Below are 19,542 nucleotides of genomic sequence, written 5' to 3' on the forward strand. Positions count from 1 at the left end.
AACAAGAAATAAAATAGCAGACATAAGCTCTAATATATCAATAATTACATTAAATGGAAACAGTAGCTGGGCACAGTGGTGCGCACCTATAATGTCAGCTACTTGGGAGGCTGAAGCAGGAGAATCACTTGAGGCCAGGAGTCTGTGACTAGCCTGGGTTACACAGTGAGACCCCTATCTCTAAAAGGAAGAAAAAAAAGAAAAAATTAGCTAGGCATGGTGGTATGCTCCCACAGTCCCAGGTACTCTGGACGCTGAAGTGGGAAGATCGCCTGAGCCTAGAAGTTTGAAGCTACAGTAAGCAGTGATCACTACTCCAGCATAGGCAACACAGTGAGGCCCTATTACTGAAGTAAATAAACAAACAAATAATATATAAGTGGTTTAAATGTGTGAAATAAAAGATGGAAGTGACAGAGTGGATTAAAAACATGATCTACTATCCTATCTATAAGAAACTCACTTCTGGGCAGCACCCATAGCTCAGTGGGTAGGGTGCCAGCCACATACACCCAGGCTGACAGGTTTGAACCTGGCCTGGGCCAGCTAAACAACAATGACAACTGCAACAACAACAAAAAAAAAAAAAAAAAGAAAAGAAAGAAAAGAAACTCACTTCGAATATATCTCAATAGCGAGGTTGAAATTAAGTTTAAAAACAGACCATGCAAACATTAATTGAAAGAATATTTATATCAGACAGACTTCAGATCAAAGAAAACTATAAGGTACAGAGAAAGATATTATACAATGATTAAAGGGCTGATCCACCAAGAAGATACAGAAACCTTAAATGTGTATGCACCCAACAGCAGAACTGTAAATACATGAAACAAAACTTAAGGGAAATAGATAAAACCACCTTCATAGCTGGAGACCTGAACACCCCTTCACAACAACTGACAGATCAAGTCAGAAAGTGAGCACACACAGACACCAGTAACACCACCAGCCAAGAGCGCCTCACTGTCGCTGTGTCCAGTTAATGTGGGACGCCCATTCTTCCCAAACACTCAACAGAACACAGATCAAGACACGCCCTAGCCATGAAACAGACCTTAACAAACTAAAAGAAATAAAATAATACAGGATGTGTTCACCGACCACAAGGCTGGTCAGAATCATCTAACTTTGGGTAATACACCTGCCCTAGAGCCGCCAGATCACTGATAATTGCTGGTATGCTTCACTATGCATGGCCTGTTACAATTATCATCATTAGCTTTCTTCTTTTTATCTCTCATTTTCTCATTCTTTCACTCTCCTTCCTTTACATTTTTTAATCCTTGTACCAAAAGACACTTTTTTTTTTTTTTTTTAGAGACAGAGTCTCACTGTACCGCCCTTGGTAGAGTGCCGTGGCGTCACACGGCTCACAGCAACCTCTAACTCTTGGGCTTACGCGATTCTCTTGCCTCAGCCTCCCGAGTAGCTGGGACTACAGGCGCCCGCCACAACGCCCGGCTATTTTTTTTTGTTGTTGTTGCAGTTTGGCCGGGGCCGGCTTTGAACCCGCCACCCTCGGCATATGGGGCCGGCGCCCTACTCACTGAGCCACAGGTGCCGCCCAAAAGACAACTTTAATCTCAAAGCACAGAAACAAAGAGGCTTCAGGACAACTAGGAAGTGCGAAAAGTTAAGTAGGGGAAGGAAATAACAAGAAGTAACAACACATGCAGAGGATCCAACAAATAAAAATTATATCAACTTGAAAAACTAGAATAGACCAATCCTGCAAGGGATTACCAAGCTGCTGTCAAAGATGAAAAGACAAAAAGAATTTAGATTACAGATGTCCAAAGTGATGAAGAGAATTAAAGGGCAAGTGGAAAGTCACCAAACAGAAATAAAAAAAAACTGACCCAAGAAACAATCAAAAGACATGATGAAATTAGAAAAGAGTTCAAAGTATTGAAGGAGTCATTCAAGGAGTTTAAAATGAAACAGAAAATTTCAATAACAGCATAAACCTTGAAGAAGAATGAATCTTAGAACTTGAAGACAAGGCTCTTGAGCTAACTCACTTATTTAATGAGGCAGAAAAGAGGAGAGTAAAGGTCAGGTGTGATGGCACACACCTGTAACCCTAGCACTCTGTGAGGCCAAGGAGGGTGGATTGCTTGAGCTCACAGGTTTGAGACCAGCCTGAGCCAGAGTGAGACCTCATCTCTAAAAATAGGCATTGTGGCCGGCGCCTGTAGTCCCAGCTACTTGGGAGGCTGAGGCAAGAGGATTGCATGAGCCCGAGAGTTTGAGGTTCCTATTAGCTATGACACCACGGCACTCTACCCCAGGTGACAAAGTGACAGTCTATCTCAAAAAACAAAACAAACAAATCCAAGAGAGTAAAAGAATAGCAATCTTAGAGAATTATGGGATTTTATAAAGTTTATAAACATACAAATTATAGGCACAGAAGACCTATTGGAGGATATCATAAATGAAAAATGTTTAAGTATTACCAAAGATTCAGAGAAAGTCCGTTGAGAAATATCAAAGCCCAGTTTATCTCAATTCAAACAGAGCATCTTCTAGACACATTGTAAAAAACTTGGCCAAAATGAAATAGAAAATTTTGAAGGCCACCAGGAATAAGCACCAGTTGACCTACAAGGACAAGTCCATCAGAGTGACAGCAGATTTCTCAGCTGAAGAACAACAAGCTAGAATAGATAGGACTCTCATTTTCAATATACTCAAACACAACAACTCCCTGCCTAGGATTCTGTATTCTATGAAACTAAGTTCCATATTCAATGGATACATCGAATGTTTTCCTTGCAAGTAAACGTTGAAGAAATTTGCCACTATAAGACCACCTGTCCAGGAAGTATTCCAGAGTAATATTACACATCGAACATAACAATGTACCACAAGCAAAGACACACAGAAATTAAAGGTCATAGCCTAACTTCCTCAATGGTACAAGTGATAAATGTAGGTGGCAACCTTCACAAAAGACAAACACAAATCCATCATAGTCAAGCCATAGTGAATGGCTTGAATTACCCACTGATGAGACACAGACCAGATGACTGGATCAAAAGCACAAGCCAACTATATGCCGTCCTCAGGTAACATACTTAACAGCTAAGGACAAAACAAGACTCAGGTTGAGGGATTAGAAATCAATATTTCAGGCAGATGGAAATCAAAAGAAAGCAGGGGTCACAATTTCAAGATACTCTGGGCTTCAAACCACAAAAGGTAAGGAATGATAAAAATAAAGTACTCTATTTTCTTGTCAAGGGAACAATACCAGAAGACATCTCAATCCTAAGTCTTTATGCACCCAAATTAATTAAATGTTTCCAGATTTACAAAATGAACTCTAACAAGTCTGAACGATATAATATCCTATAACAACATAATTTCTGGGGACTTCACACCCTATTGACAGAACTGGACAGACCCTCCAAACACAAACTGAGCAAAGAAACGATCGACTTTAACATGACTCTACAAAACATACCACCCCGATATTACCAAATACACATTCTCCTCATTAGCTCATGAATAATTTTCCAAAACTGACCACATCCTAAGACAGAAATCAAACCTCGCCTAATTTAAAAGAATAGAAATTATACCTTGTAGCTTACAGATTACTATGGAATCAAGGTCGAACTCATTTCCAACAAAACCTTTCATTCCCCAAATCATAAAAACTAAATGATCTTACGCGAAAGACAACTATTTCAAGGAGAAGACAAAGGAGAAAAATCATTAGATTTGTCTAACAAAATGATGATGAAAAACCTCTGGGATACTGAGAAAGCAGTCATAAGAGGGAAATTTATTGCATTACATGCCCACAGCCAATAATTTAAAAAGCCCAAATCAACAATCTAATGCATCATTTCTAGGAACTGGAAAAGAAAGAGCTATCCAATCCCAAACCTAGCAGAAGGAAAGAACCAAAATCAGAGCAGAAGAAAATGAAATTGAGAACAAAAGAACCATTCAGGAGATTAAGAAAACAAAGAGTTGGTTCCTTAAAATAAATAAAATTGATAAAAATAAAAAAATTGATAAAACTTTGGCTAGTCTAGAAACAGAAAAGTAAGATCTCTAATAACCACACTGAGAAATGAAAGAGGGAAAATAACAATAGATGTCACAGAAATACAAGAGATTATCTCTGATTGCTACGAAAATTGCTATGCCCAGAAATTTAACATTGTGGAGGAAATGGACTAATACCTGGAATCATACTACCTACCTAGACTGAACCAGGAAGAATTAGAACTCTTGAACAGACCGATATCAAGCACAGTAATCGCAAAAATAAAGTAGCTTCTAATAACAACAAAAAGTCCTGGACCAGATGATTTTACACCAGAATTTAAACAAACATTCAAAGAAGAGCTCATACCTATGCTGCAGAATCCATTCAAAAACATTGAGAAGGAAAGAACACTCCCAATTCATCCTCTGGAGCAAAAATCTTCCTGATACCAAAACCATAAAAAGGACCCATTAAGAAAAACACACGCACACCCCCCAATTTCACTAATGAATACAATCCAACAATACTCAAAATCCTAGCAAATAGACTACAGGTGTGGGACGGCGCCAGCGCCCGGCGCGCTGCGGCGTTTGTCAACGGTCCCCACATCAGTCTCACCTCACCGGCTGCCGTGGTGACAACCGCTGCGGCTCCCCGGTGCCTGCCGCCTCGGCCTCCAGCAGCCCCGCGTCGCAGCCAAGTCTCCGCCTCCGTCATCCCCGGTGCCTCGCCGCCTCGGCCTCCAGCAGCCCCGCGTCGCAGCCAAGTCTCCGCCTCCGTCATCCCCGGTGCCTCGCCGCCTCGGCCTCCAGCAGCCCCGCGTCGCAGCCAAGTCTCTGCCTCCGTCATCCCCGGTGCCTCGCCGCCTCGGCCTCCAGCGCCCCGCGTCGCAGCCAAGTCTCCGCCTCCGTCAGCCGCGGCGCCAGCCCGACTGCGCGCCACGTGACCGCGTCACGTGACCCAGCGCTGTGAGCTGTGCGTCTGGGACCCGTCCAGCCGGCCTGACCGCGCGCGACGACCGTTCCTGGCGCAGCATCCATCCCCCGCGCCACGCGCTGCCGGCCCGATAGTTTGGCCTCCTCCTCCCGGTGGACCTTCAGTTCCCGAGCCCTCCCGCGAAGCCTCAGCTGGCGGCGCCGGACCCTCCAGCCTCCGCCGCGCCTCGTCCAGATAGGCGGCCTGGGTCAGCGGCTGCAGTCGCTTGGCCTGCTGTAGCCGTGCGCCCGGCCTCCCGCAGGGCCTGGCTCAGGCCGCGCAGCCGCCACACCAGGCACAGTACCGCGCGCACCCGCGCGCGCACTTCGCCTAAGCTGGGCCTGGCGTGAGTGCGCTGCAGCACCCGGCAGGCTCGTCGCGGGGTCCGAACACCGCCTCCAGCCACTGCCGGTCGCGCAGTCTCTGGAGGACCACGTTGGCGTCGGTCCCCGGGAAGGGCCGGCACTGGGGCTGCGGCGAGCACCGCCTCCTGGCCCAGGGCCACTGTGGAGCCCGCGCTGGCTTGAGGCGCCTCGGCCGTCCGACGTGCGCGGTGACGCAGTCTTCCAGCGCCGGGTCACGTGATGCGGTCACGTTGTGCGCAGTCGGGCAGGCGGCGGCTGACGGAGGCGGAGAGTTGGCCTGGACGCGGGGCTGCTGGAGGCAAAGGCGGCGAGGAACGGGGGAGCCGCAGCGGTTGTCACCACGGCAGCCGGTGAGGTGAGACTGACGAGGGGATCGTTGTCACCCGCCGCAGCGTGCTTGGGCGCTGGCGCCGTCCCACACCTGTATTCTATTTGTTAGGATTTTGAGTATTGTTGGATTGTATTCATTAGTGAAATTGGGGTGTGTTTGTGTGTGTGTTTTTCTTAATGGGTCCTTTTAACCAAATGGGTCCAAATAACCAAAGAAGTGGTTATTTGGGGTAAGTAAGTGTTACAGTCTTTCTTGATCAGCATCCATTTTATTGTTTTGTATATCACATGGGCTGTAATGTCCATTCCAACTCAAAAGTTCAAAGATTCCACGGCTAGAAAAGTCCCTGAAAAGAGAGGTATAGAGAGACACAGTGATGTGGTGGAAGGAGTTCAGCTTCGGCAGCAGGAAGACTTGTGTGCTTATCTTGCTCTGCCATTTATCAGCTGTACGCCTTCAGCAAGTTATTGATGCTTTCCAAGCCTCTGTTTCCTCATTTCTAATGTAGAAGTAATACTATTTATATTCCGGAGTTGTAATTATTAAACAAGATAAGAATATAAAGTAGCTGACACACAGTAGATGCTTACTTGAGAGTAGTTATTATCATCTGATACAATCGCCCAACTTGAGCTAGGATGACGTATTAGAGCTGTCCACCCCTGCCTGTTCATCCTATGTCTTGTCAATATGTGGCACACTTCAGGGGAAATTCCAGATTGTGTATGTTGACGAGGGTCACAGAAGTAGCGAAAACAATCAGTGCATCACCAAATAGGTATTATCAGAAAGTGCTTTGCAGCCAAAATAAAGATGTGACTTGCCTACAGTTATAGTTAATTAGTATACCTCCAATCCAACCAAACCTTTTTTTTTCAATTTCAGATTAACATGAGGGTATAGGCGATTAGGTGACAAGGTTTGCATTTGTTAGGTAAGATCACTGTTGTAATTGTGTCTCGCACCCGGGAGATGTGCTGTGTACCCTTACATTGTGCCCATTAGGTGGGAGCACACCAATCTCCCTCCCCCCACAACTTGATTACATTGAGTTTTTCTCATGTGGGCGTGTATTTGTTCATCTACTGGCTTCATATTAGTATTGAGTACATTGATTACTTGCTTTTCCATTTTCGTGATACTTTTTAAGAAGAATGTGTTCCAACTCTATCCAGGTTAGTACAAAGGATGTAAAGTCTCCATCTTCTTTTTTTTTTTATGGTTGAAAAGTATTCCATGGTATACATATACCACAGTTTGTTAATATATTCCTGGATTGATAGGCACTTGGATTGTTTCCACACCTTGGTGACTACAAATAAATTGAGCTGCAATAAACAATCTAGTGCAAATGTCCTTATGATAAAATGTTGTTGTTTTTTTTTCTTCTGGGTAGATGCTTAGTAATGGGATTTCATGATCAAATAGAAAGTCTATTTTGAGTTCTTTGAGGATTCTCCATACTTCTTTCCAAAGAGGCTGTATTAGTTTGCAATCCCACCAGTAGTGTAAAAGCGTTCCCTTTTTTTCCACATTTGCACCAGCTTCTGCAGTTTTGGGATTCTATGATGTGGGCTATTCTCACTGGGGTTAGGTGATGTCTTAGGAGTCCAATCAAAACTCTTGTTGGTTTAGCCACTAAATCAAACTTTACTGTTCCTAAATTGAGTATTTTTCTTTGGTCATAACCAAGGAAATTCACCAAAGTTTTGTGAGTTTAGGTGGTTGTCTAGGAAAGATGCTAAGATAAGTCAAAACAGACATCACTTTATTTTGTCAAATTCTATAATTTGTATGTCTACAACCCTATGTAAAATAATTTTTAAATACAAAACTCTTTCAGCTGAATTAGAACTGAGAGAGATTGATTCTGATGGTAAACCCAGTTTGCCAGGCCCTCAGGGACTGACTGGAGAGATGTGAGTTCACAAGTGTTAGGTGGTGAACTGAAGGTTAGTGTATTTACACTGAAAATGATACTTCTCAAGATAAGGCACTGGCTGGCCAGTGCGTTCTGTCTGTCCCTCTTAGCAAAGGTTATATGGGTAGTCAAGTGACTATTAGTAGATTATTTGGAAACATGGAGTTAGATGATCTCAATGGTAGATTCCAGAATTTGTGGAAGTTTCTCCATCCATCTCCTGTCAGCTGATTTGGTTGGCATCTTCTTACCCAGATAGTGTTGGTAAAAGATTGCCCTGTTTCCACACTCCCTGATGTCTTCTGTTGTGTCATGTATTGATTGTCATCACTGGGACTCCGGTTCTTACTGACTTCGTTCAGGTGGACTGTGTCCAAGCATGCACCTCCTGGCTCCCTTGCAGCTCTGTGAAATTCAGTGATACGAAGGGGAGGTCTGTTGGTTAAGGAAGGTTTTTGATAAATCTTGATAGCAGGGGCTTTCAAGCAAAGACTAGGCAGGCATTTGCTTTTTTCCCTATTCATTCCCATTTCTTTTAGCTAGGAGGTGATACAGCTGTCTTGTGACCTTGAAGGTAATGACCACATGCTAAGTTTGGTGGATTAGAAGTTTAAAGGGAGCCTGGATCCTTATTTATTTTCTTAGGTAGCAATACTATCCCTTGAATAATGTGTAGACTTCTTGTATTGTAAGGAAAATTACTCCTGGTAAGTCATGTTTCTGTAGTCCTAATTGATACATGTTTCATTGAAACACACAGATGGCCCATTTAATGTTCACTTTGACATCTGTCCCAGTTCTGTCTAGCTCTGAACTGTTCTGGTCCTTTCACTGAGTTGCTTTAGGTAACCTTGATGTTTCCTAAGACATATTTTCAAAATACCCCTTACATGTGCTGCTTTTTCAGGTGGTGAAGATAGTGGACTTTATGTTAACTTATCTCGTTATGCTTTGAGCAGGCAAACTGTGCCTGACCGCCAGTTTTTGGAGTTTTTTATATGACAGTGATTTTCAACCTCTGCTCCATGGCACACTGTGAGAGGATCTTAGGTGTGCCATGAAACTTTCAAAGATCATCAATTCCATTGTTTTTGAAAGAAGTTCAAGCACAGTAAATATATTCTTTTTTTTTTTTTTTTACTCTTTTACTCTTTTTGATCAGCAATTTAAGTATTCTGCGGAAGTTTAAGTATAGGTTCAAGTGTGCTGTGAGATAAAAAAGGTTGAAAAACACTGTTATATATTCACAATTTATGCTTGTTAGTTTCCCTCACTGAACTTTATTTCCTGGCACTCCTATCTCTTAAAATGCAGAGTCACCATATGTAAATCCTGTTGACATTTAAAATACCTAGATGTGTGTTCTGATGGTGAATGTGAGCTCTGCTCCAACCTTAACCTTGTTTGTTATGTCTGGCTCAGCATCCAGGACCACATCCAAGCTTGTCGTTTCTTTTGCTTGTTACATGTTGACAGAGGAAACAGACTCCCCAGTCGTTTACCTTCAGGAACATGTAATCTTTTAGCTTAGGCCACATTTGTGATGAATGTTGAGATATCCCATGATCACTGCTCCAGTTTTTTTCCACACTTCCTTTTCTTGCATAAACACTTCCTGCATTCTCATCCTGCAAAAAAACATTACATGTTCAGTGTTTGTGATGGAAGACTACAAGGAAATTAACTGGTGCTAGGCTTTTAGGAAAAGTGGGTTCGCATTCCCATTCTGAACACGGGTACTACCTGAAAAAAGGCAACCTGAGGACTTGTGAGTAAATGAATTACAATTACAGCCACAGTAGCAAACCCTAAAGTAGCCCTTGATAGGTGCCGGGCACTGATGTAAATGTTTTACACGTACTCATGTAATTCCACAAAAATTCATGAGGAAGGTACTCTTGTCCCACGTTTAGGGGTGCAGAAACCACGTCACAGGGAGGTTAAGAGTTTTGCTCAGGATGTTAAGGCTGCTGTGCGCTAGTTCTGTCTGTCTTGCTCCGGAATCCATACATTTAACCGTGCATTTATTTTTAGAAATGACGATTATTTCAGGAATGGAAAAATAATAACTAATAAAGGTCATTTTAAGAGAGAGAAATTAAGGATAAATACAAGCTAATTTTGTTATTTAGAATAAAGACTGCAAAATCACAACAGAAAGCTGATGTCAGCAAGGCTAGAATTTCACAGGGCCGAGTCCATAATTCTTCATCTCGACCCTGTCTTCCACAAGAAGCCCAAAGATACCTGGCACACTACTGACCTGGAAAAGTTAACGTGCCTTCACAATATGATGACAATTAAAAATACAAAAAATGATAAATTTTATTCAGATGTATTTTTGACATATCAGTAATATAATTTTTATGAAGATTTCGAAGAAAATGGTAAATTTGTTTTTTTACTGATAGAACCAAGTAGGAGGAGGAGGGGAATTCAAAATTTAGGTGGAGAGGGACATTTTAAAAGATACATATAATTGTGGAAATTCATCTGTGTAATATATCCCTTTCATTGGGAAATTACTGTGTTACCAGCCTGCAGGTACAACCTGCGGAATTGAGTGATGTGGTTCACAATGAAAGTCCTTAGTGATAACACAGAGCTTTCTGCAGTCTGACCTCACTGCTCAAAGTCCTGATCTTAAGTGATCTCAAAACCAATGGGATAACTTGTGTACTTGCCTTTGTGGAGTTGTTTTCATTACATAGAACGTATCTTTATTACAAAAGTCACATCCTATGGAGAATGAGAGAAAAAGAGCAACCGGTAAGCATCCTCTCTCCTCTTGCCCCAATAATTCCCCTCCTGCATGGAGGATGGGATTTAGGTCTGTATGTGATGGCAGGATTCAGGCAGCCAGGTGAGGAGTGAAGCAGTGGGTGGGGGGCTGTCAGCATCTGGTGGGGAGTGTGCCCTTGTCTCATGCTCTGTCAGGGTACAAATGTTTCCTGATTCGTAACTCTCATAGTTTATTCCAAAGTTCACCATCAATTCTAAGTGAAGATCCACTGACCTGTGATAGGAGTGAAATCAGGGAGCAGAGGACAGTCTGGCTGGGAGCTTCCTGTTGGGTTATCAGAGGGTCTGACAGTAAGCTCATGTTTTCTCTCACTAGGAGAGAAAAATTCGCCTTGTTGGACTTCAACAACTCAAATGACAGTAGCCTTTATAAACATGTAGCAAAAAAATGTAGGGAAGTTCCACATACAGATGTTTTCTTTTCTCAGGCCTAATAAACCTGATCCTTTCTCCCTTTAGCAGTCTCCGCTGGGCTGTGCGAGGCTGACGCTCAAATGAGTAAATCTGTGAGCCTGAAGGGTGGGTGAAGTAGGAAGTCATACGACTGCTTCCCTGGTGGTCTGCCCTGATGCAGGTATTAACATTTTTAGGATATTTCTCACGAATATACATGGTTTATGCTTGACTGTCACCAGAAACTGAAGCAGATACTTCAACTCGAAACAAATTATGAAATACTTTAGACATACAGAAAACTATAAGTGAAGATTCAACATTGGTATCACTGATGAGTACCAGAGAGATAGTCTTCTGTATTCATTGAAATAAAGTACAGACGCAGGGGAGATCAAGCTCTTCACAATTGTTGAAATAATGCTCATTGATTTGACTTGCATCGCTCAATGATTTTTGCTTATCTAAGCAGGTCTGCCGTGTTCTGGCTTACCAGTCATTCTCAAGTGTTTCTGCAGCATAGTGAGCAACACAGAAACCCCACAAGCATCTAGGAATAGGAAACCCTGAATGAAGTGCAGGCTTGGTTGTCATCCTGTGGAAACAGTTATTAATGGAATATTATTTGGCCTTTAAAAAGAAGGAAATCTTGTCATTTGTGACAACATGGATGAGCCCGGAGGACACTAGACTACATGATTATGCTCACGTGTGGAATCAAAAAAATTTGAACTCGCATAAGTAGAGAGTAGAATTGTGGTTATCATTGGCTGGGGAAGTGTAGATCAAAAGATACAAAATCTCATTTAAATAGGAGGAATAAATTGAAGAGATCTGTTGTATAACATGGTGACTGTAGTTAGTAACTGTATTTTATGCTTGGTATAAATTATTTTTTTAATTTTAAGAAGAGATGTTGGTTACTTTCATTAATTAAAGACAAATAATTTTTTTTTTATTTGAATAGTCCTAGTGTTTCCCTTTGGAAATGTTTCTCAGTGAAAGAAATATTTGTAATCAGAATTTAAGGATTGTTATTAATAATCTTTTATTTTGCCATGGTCTTAGACTCTAAATTTTTAGTTTTACTGAACATGGAAAATTTACCTAACTTGGAAAATGATAACTTTTATTAGCTATCAGTTTGGAGAGTGGCAGGTATGCCAGGGTACTCTGGTTGCCGGCAACAGAATCCAGCTCTGGTTAACTTGTACTGATAGAATTTATTATACATTAGAAGGTGATGGGTTAGGATTAATGTTTGGAAGGCAAGTCCAAACATTAGACTCAAAGAGGAGGTGTTTCAAAGAGGAGGGAGTGGACCATTGCTAAAGGAATCTTGGTGATAGAAACCAGTGTTCTCTTTTTTTTTTTTTTTTTTTCTGTAGAGACAGAGTTTCACTTTATGGCCCTCGGTAGAGTGCCGTGGCCTCACACAGCTCACAGTAACCTCCAACTCATGGGCTTAAGCGATTCTCTTGCCTCAGCCTCCCAAGTAGCTGGGACTACAGGCGCCCGCCACAACGCCTGGCTATTTTCTGGTTGTTTTGCATTTTGGCCAGGGCCGGTTTGAACCCGCCACCCTTGGTATATGGGGCCGGCGCCTTACCGACTGAGCCACAGGCGCCACCCCAGTGTTCTCTTTTTGATCCAAGTCCAGAGTTGGACATCCGTGACCCTCAGCAAGGCCTTCCCTGACCATGACCCCTGTTTTCCGAGGACCCAGTTCCCCTTTGAATACTTTATTTTTCCTCACTTCTGACATCATCATGTCTATATTTTGCTGTTTACCTTGTTCCCTTTCTGTTTTCACGAGCATTTCTAACAGTGGCTCAAAGCAGGTGATGGCAGAGGTTACTGTAAGAACACAGAGTGCGGCTCTGCACCCGTAGTTCAGTGGTTAGGGTGCCGAGATACTGCATGTAAGTACAATGCAAAGTATAAATGCCTTACAGCCGCCCAAGGCAGTGGTTTCTGTCTGTTTTGTTTGCTGCCAGTGCTGAGAATGGTGCCTGGCACTCAGAAGGAAGGTGCTTAAACATTTTTATTTAATGAATCAATGACCAAAAATAGCCATTGGGATTCCTGTCTGATATCAGTTATAGATGAAATTGTCTGAAAGTGGTAGTCCAAAATAGTTAAGGTAAACAAGAGGATCATTTATAAAGATAGATTTGCTAGTACAATTTCTGAATTTTTCTTGAAGGCATAATAGTGTTTTCTAAAAAAAATCTGAAAACTGTGTTTCTACTTTCCCACCCTCCAACTTACAAAATTCTCATGTCTTCTGTGAGGCTATGCAAGACTATTTATAGTACTTTGTTGGTTCAGCTTTACTTTAGCTATATGTCAGCATAGCCAAAAAAAGTTCTCATAGCAATTAGTGACTATAATTATTAATAGAAACTATAATCACTTTTAAGTTCTTTTCCCAGAAACGTCTCTGCACCATAAATAAATTTGAAGCAATCTCAATGAATGGGTAGCTAGTTTGTATTTAAATTTTCATCTGAATGGGAATAAGTAATGGGAAGGACAGAGACCAAAATAGCTTGGCTCTTTGCTCCACAGATAGGTGATAACCTTACCGAAAACACACAAAAATGGAATGACAGGGTTAGAGGTTCCAAACTGTGGATAGCAGCATGAATGTTTCCAGGAGTTGTTAATGAGAAGTGCTCAAATTTTATAAAGAAGATAGAAAAAAACTCACTCTATTCACAACATATTTGGTTACTTGAATTTATGAGCCTTTGAATCAGAGGATTTGTGGTGATGGATAGCACACAAGCTCAGGAAACAGCCTGGCTGAGTTTATTTTCAGACTTTGCATTTTTAAGCTATGTGGCTTTGGATAAGTGACCTCACCTCTGTGTGGCTCAGCTGGCTTTTGTGAGAAATTGGAGTGATGATACATGAGGTTGTTTTGAGCGTTCAGTGAGATACTGCATGTAAAGTACAATGCAAAGCCTGGCACAGAACATAATGTCAAATATTATCATTATTGTTACATACATTTTGATGTTTTTTCTGTAAGTAAACGATCTCTATAATGACAGGATTTATAATCTTTTTTTCTCTGCATTTTACAGGCTTGTGATGTTGTCGTTTTTCAAAAATATATTTTTAGAGGCTGCATAATGTTCTTTTGTATGACTGTGGCATCATTTAAAAATTTTTAACTGTTTGACATTTTAGGTGTTTTCATTTACAAACAGTATGATGAGTATCTTTGAATGCGTTTCAAAGTCTGATAAAATTATAAGTTTTGTTGTTTTTTACCCTGAATTTTTATATGCATATCAAGTTAATTTATGAACAGGTATATCTTTGCTTCTTTGTTCTATCAGACTGCTTTTCTGTTCAGAGTCTTAATCAGATACTAGGTAAATTTTCACATAAATATTTTCCCTATCTCATATTTTAAATTGTGGATTATAATAACTCATGAGCACTGTTGATCGGCTGATCTCAATTTGTTTATGTTTCTTTTCTCTTGCAGCAAGGGGTTCCCGTAGGACCACACTGGCTCTCTGTGTTCATACAGTAAGCTCTGCTATTACCTGCTTTGTCTGAGCCGCTGTTGGAAATGCTGTTGAAACAACTGTTTGATGCACCATATGGACTGATTATTCCTACTGATTGCTGTGGTTGCCAGGCGCCTTTACTTAAGCCTTCAGGGGACCTTTGCCTCCTTCAACAGGTTTATACTCTTGCACAGAATTCTTTTTGGGATTCTAATATTCGCAAAATTGTAAAACCCAGCTGGATCAGAGTAACTGCTGACATCATGAACGTACTCTTTTGCCGAAGATACCTCTTTTGTGGTGTCAATCATAAAAGCATTTCTGTCTAATCTTGTGGCATACACACATCAGCTGTGTGTAAAGCATCTATGTTGTTATTAAAGAAAATATTAACAAGCAGAAAGGAAACACGTAGGAAATGCGAACCAGGCAGTTTTTCCTAATTGAGCTCTCAAGCTATGCTGTTCTGAGTTCTCATCTTATTTTTTCCTGAGAGCCTCTGTCTAAGAGTGATGCTGTATCTCATCCTGGTGTTCTCTTTTCCTAAGTCTAGTGATGTCGAACTTCAGGAATCCTCAACAGATGATGGTCCCTCTATTCCAGACAGAAACCAGGTGACCAATACCAGTGTGATCAGCTCATACCTGGGCTGCATTCCAGCCCTGTCTGTGCTGTGCAGAGGGTCGGTGCCATACCTCTTTGCTCTGTAATTCTAAGAAATACTGTAGATTTTGTTTGGAAGATTCTAGAAGTTATGAGATCCAGTGAAATGTTCCGATACAGTCCTCAGGACTGAGCCCTTCCAATGCGAGGGAGGAAACCAATCTCTAAATCTAATCTCTTACTTGTGAGCAGTCTGTGTTTTTATGTGCACACGTACATGCTGACGTGAGTGTAATGAACTATTCAAACTGCCGCAGTTGGCTTTCCTCACTTTGCTATGTCTTCAGTGTCTTTCCTGGCCAATAAATGCAGAGCAACATCTTCACTTAGTGTTATTATACAGTGTATGGATGTACACAGATGGACTTAATCCCTCTAGTATTCAAGTTTTGGATAATATATTCAATATTGCAAGACATTTAAAAATTTATGTTCATTATTCATTTATCGATGCCCAAATACATTCATAGGATAAACTCCTAGAACTGAAATTCCCATTTCAAAATTTATTACTACATTAAGGCTATTGATAAGGCTATTGATTAAGGCCACATTGTCCTTGAAAAAGGTTACATTAGTTTACATTTTGTACAGCAGCATGTTTGCACGTACACAACGAAATTCTGGGCAATATCATTCTTTTTAGTTTTTGATATATCTGTAGTTTTTTATGAGGTATTTTATAACTTTTATTTTTACTGTATTGGTTACTGGAGAGGTTGACTACTTGTGTCTCATTACTGATTTTGTGTGTGTTTATAAATTTTCGGTTCAATCCTTTACTTACAGTTGTCATTGTTGTTTAGCTGGCCAGGGCTGGGTTCGAACCCACCAGTCTCAGTGTATGTGGCTGGCTCCCTACCCCCTGAGCTCCGGGTGCCAGCTGGGAATGCTATTGATTTTTACATATTTTGTATGTAGACATCTTATTGAACTCTCTGGATGTTTTCAAAAATAATATGGGGGGTTAATTTTCTATATTTTTAATAAGTATTTTTAAGGCACAAAATGAATAGGGCAGGAGGGAGAAAAGGGCAGATTGTATACAAACCAGAAAGGGGCCACAACAACTTACTTTTACGTCTTTTTTCTTTTTTTAGAGACAGAGTCTCACTTTGTCACCTTTGGTAGAGTGCTGTGGCATCACAGCTCACAGCAACCTCTAGCTCTTGGGCTTAGGCGATTCTCTTGCCTCAGTCTCCCGAGTAGCTGGGACTACAGGCGCCCACCACAACGCCTGGCTATATCTTTTTGAATAAAATCTTTTTCTAGCAGGTCATAATGGCAAGAAATTTTAGAATAGCTTAACTGGTGGAGTTAAAACCCCCACTAAGGGCTCGGTGTGGTGGCTCGCTCCCATAATCCCAATACTTGGGGAGTTCTGAGTCAGGAGGATGACATGAGCCCAGGAGTTTGAGACCAGCTTGAACAACATAGACCCCATCTCTACAAAATAAGAATTTCAAAAAAACCCTCACCCCAGCTTATTTATCTTGAAAGCGTATCTTTTGTGAATGCAGAAATGCCCTCCATTTTATGGAGAGGAATGCAAAGATGGTAGGAATACTCATTACAGACGTGGTATAACAGCGGCTCAGTTTCTGGTGATTGAGCTTTCACCATGTGTTGGCCCTATCTTTTAACTTCTAAACCCTTTGTGGAATTAACTCATTTTGGGGAGAAACTTGTGAGGGAGGTGTTAGCATTATACTGTCTTTTTGACAGAGTGAGACCATGCCTCACTCTGTCACTCAGGCTGGAGTGCAATGGTGCAATCATAGCTTACTGCAGCTTCGAACTCTTGGGCTCAAGGATCCTTCTGTTTCAGCCTCCTGAGTTGCTGGGAGCATTTACCACCACACTAGGATAATTGTTTTTCATTCTTTTAGAGATGAGAGTCTCATTACGTTGCCCAGGTTGATCTTGAATGCCTGGCCTCAAGTGATCCTCCCAGCTTGGCCTCCCAGAGTGCTAAGATTACAGGTGGGAGCTGCTGCTCAGCCCATATCAAATTCTTTTAAATGTTTTAAAGTTGTATTTATAATTTTTTTGGTGATTATTAGGCAGGGTTAAAAATTTAACATCCTTGAGTATTTTTGCATGATCATTAAAAAAGATACCATTTTTTGTGGGGTGGGGGGACGACAGAGCCATCTCTCACTTGAGCCCAAGAGTTTGATTTTGTGTGAGCTATGATGCCAGGGCACCTTTTGCCTCAGCCTCTCAGGTAGCTGGGACTGTAGGTTCCTTCCACAAAGCCCAGCTATTTTTAGAGACCAGGACTTGCTCTGGCTCAGGCTGATCTTGAACTTAAGAGTTCAGACAGTCCACCCACTTCTGCCTCCCAGAGTGCTAGAATTACCGGTGTGGGCAACTGCACTCGACCATAAAAAGACATCTTTTCATGGGTTCTGTTTCTATCTTTTCTAACTGGCTCCTAGTAGTCTAGTGCCTCTCATTTTTATTTGCAAATAGATTGTAGGAATAGCTCAGAGACAAGAATTGCGAGATGGTTAGATTAGATTTGAATAAGGAGGCAGTAATAGCCTTTGTCTTGTTGGATCTTAAAGAGATTTCTTTTTTGTTCGGGTCTAGGTTTGAACCTACCACCTCCAGCATATGGGGCTGGTGCCCTACTCCTTTGAGCCACAGGCGCTGCCCAAGAGATTTCAGTCTTCATTGAGAAGATTTCATTTCTTTTTCATACTTACCTTTTAAAATTTCTTTCATGCTTTTAGTTTCCCTTTTTTCCCTCTCCTCTCTTCATTATATATTTATTTTAAAGGTGATTCTTCAACTTTTCCTTGTTTTCCATCTTAATAAAACATACAATTTTGGATTAACCGTATTAAGAAAGAAAACTCTATAGATGTAGAGACTTTGTCCAAGTCATCCTATGGCAGTGGTTCCATCTCATCTTGAAGAGCTTTGATTAGTTGTATGAGGAATGTGTTTTTGGTGGCTCTGCCTGCACTGGTTCTCTGCTTGAACTTCTGAGAGTGGGACCATTTGCTCGTTGCTGTCACATTACGGGTTCCTCTGGTCCTCCTTAGTCCTGTCTCACAGGCCATCAACTAGTCTTCAGACTTGGACGTCAAACCAGTTGCTGCAAGGGCACTCAGATTTCCTGGTGTATCTCTGAGATAATCCAATATACTCTTCTTCCAGTTCTATTGTTTCTGAGTTCAAGTTAAATGGAATTTTCTTGTTAATTCATTGGCACAAAACTATAAACGATTTAAAGGAGGGGATAAATTCAACAGTTTTGTTTTTCCATCCTTCATTATGAGAATGGACACTTCCTGGCACTATATGAGCACCGGGCTTGGTTTACCTTGATGTTGTTTAGATAATTTTTCTCTTAGTCTCAAATAATTCCTAGCACACATGCACAGTTGACTACTCTGATAAATACCTGAGAGGGGAATCTCCACACATCTCCAGGATTCTTTCACTATACTGCTTTCTCCTCTTCAGTTGCTATCCTGTGATCACTGTCTGCTTTGGTCTTTTCAGACTCTCCTTACTCAACAACAATTAGGGGAGTCTGGTAGCGTGTAGGTCAGGCTTTTTCTTTTTTTTATTTTTTTTCTCCAGGTGTGCTTTCCTGAAAACTCTGTTAAGGCAGGGATCTAGGGCATTCCCAAGGCTTCCTTCTCTTGTTTTCTATTTTTCAAAGATCTTTGCCTTTGTTGCCTAAATTCTACTGTCTGAATAATAACTATTTAATGTGTTTTGGCTGGGTTTTTTGGGGGGGGGTAAGGGGGAAGATGGAAAATTAACACCTGTTCCTCTGTCTTGGCTAGAAGGAGATTGCAGTAGAACTTCAGCACATGCTATGGACTGGCCAGCATGCTTTTATTCTTGCTTTACTTTACTGCTTGCTTCTCATCCTTCATTTGTCAGTATGGCCATCTCTTCCTCAGAGAAATCTTCCCTGGGCCCAGTATAGATTAAATTCTCTTACATAACAGACTAATTTTCCTACAGAATCTATCTGAATTAATAATTGTCACTGTTTTATCTTTTTTTTTTTTCACTTTACTTCAAGCTAAATAAGAGCAGAGGTCCTGTCTAGTCTGCAGAGCTCAGTATCACATGTCAGCCACTGTACCCACTGGGTTATACATGTATAATGTGTGAGTGAGTGACTGTGAGAATGTGAAGCCCTTTATATATAAAAACTGTTCCTGTATTCTCTTTCTTTTTTTTCATACTGACATAGATTCTTTTAACCAATTGGAAATTCAAAACACAGCTCTTCCCTGTAAGAGCCATGCAGAACGTAATAAAAATTATTATAAAAAACTTACAGATAATATCAAAGCACTGGAAACTATGATTATTTTTCTAAAAATGAAGCTATCTAAAACGAAAGGAATAAACTTACAGTTATACCATCAAAGATGTGAATGGGAACAAAAACTCCACAGTTTGAGGCATGAAATCCTAGCTTTAAAGAAACATTTGAACTATTTATTTAGAACTATTTATTTGAAATATTTATTTATTTATATGTTGGAGAATTTTTGACATTGCTGATATATCATCTGGTA

General features: G+C 41.1%; 1 protein-coding gene across 1 annotated transcript in view; it reads left to right on the forward strand.

Annotated features, from left to right (window-relative positions):
• The first annotated feature begins 5,620 nt into the window (after window positions 1–5,620).
• The window catches only part of LOC128579387 (ankyrin repeat domain-containing protein 26-like), a 52,756-nt gene continuing 38,834 nt past the window's right edge, over window positions 5,621–19,542 (forward strand). The window contains exons 1-2 of the mRNA XM_053581513.1: window positions 5,621–5,704; window positions 14,299–14,342. The gene's annotated coding sequence lies outside the window, so the exon portion shown is untranslated. The remainder of the gene's footprint in view (window positions 5,705–14,298; window positions 14,343–19,542) is intronic.

The sequence above is a fragment of the Nycticebus coucang genome, unplaced genomic scaffold (genome assembly GCF_027406575.1).
Source record: "Nycticebus coucang isolate mNycCou1 unplaced genomic scaffold, mNycCou1.pri scaffold_49, whole genome shotgun sequence".
Classification (NCBI taxonomy): Eukaryota; Metazoa; Chordata; class Mammalia; order Primates; family Lorisidae; genus Nycticebus; species Nycticebus coucang.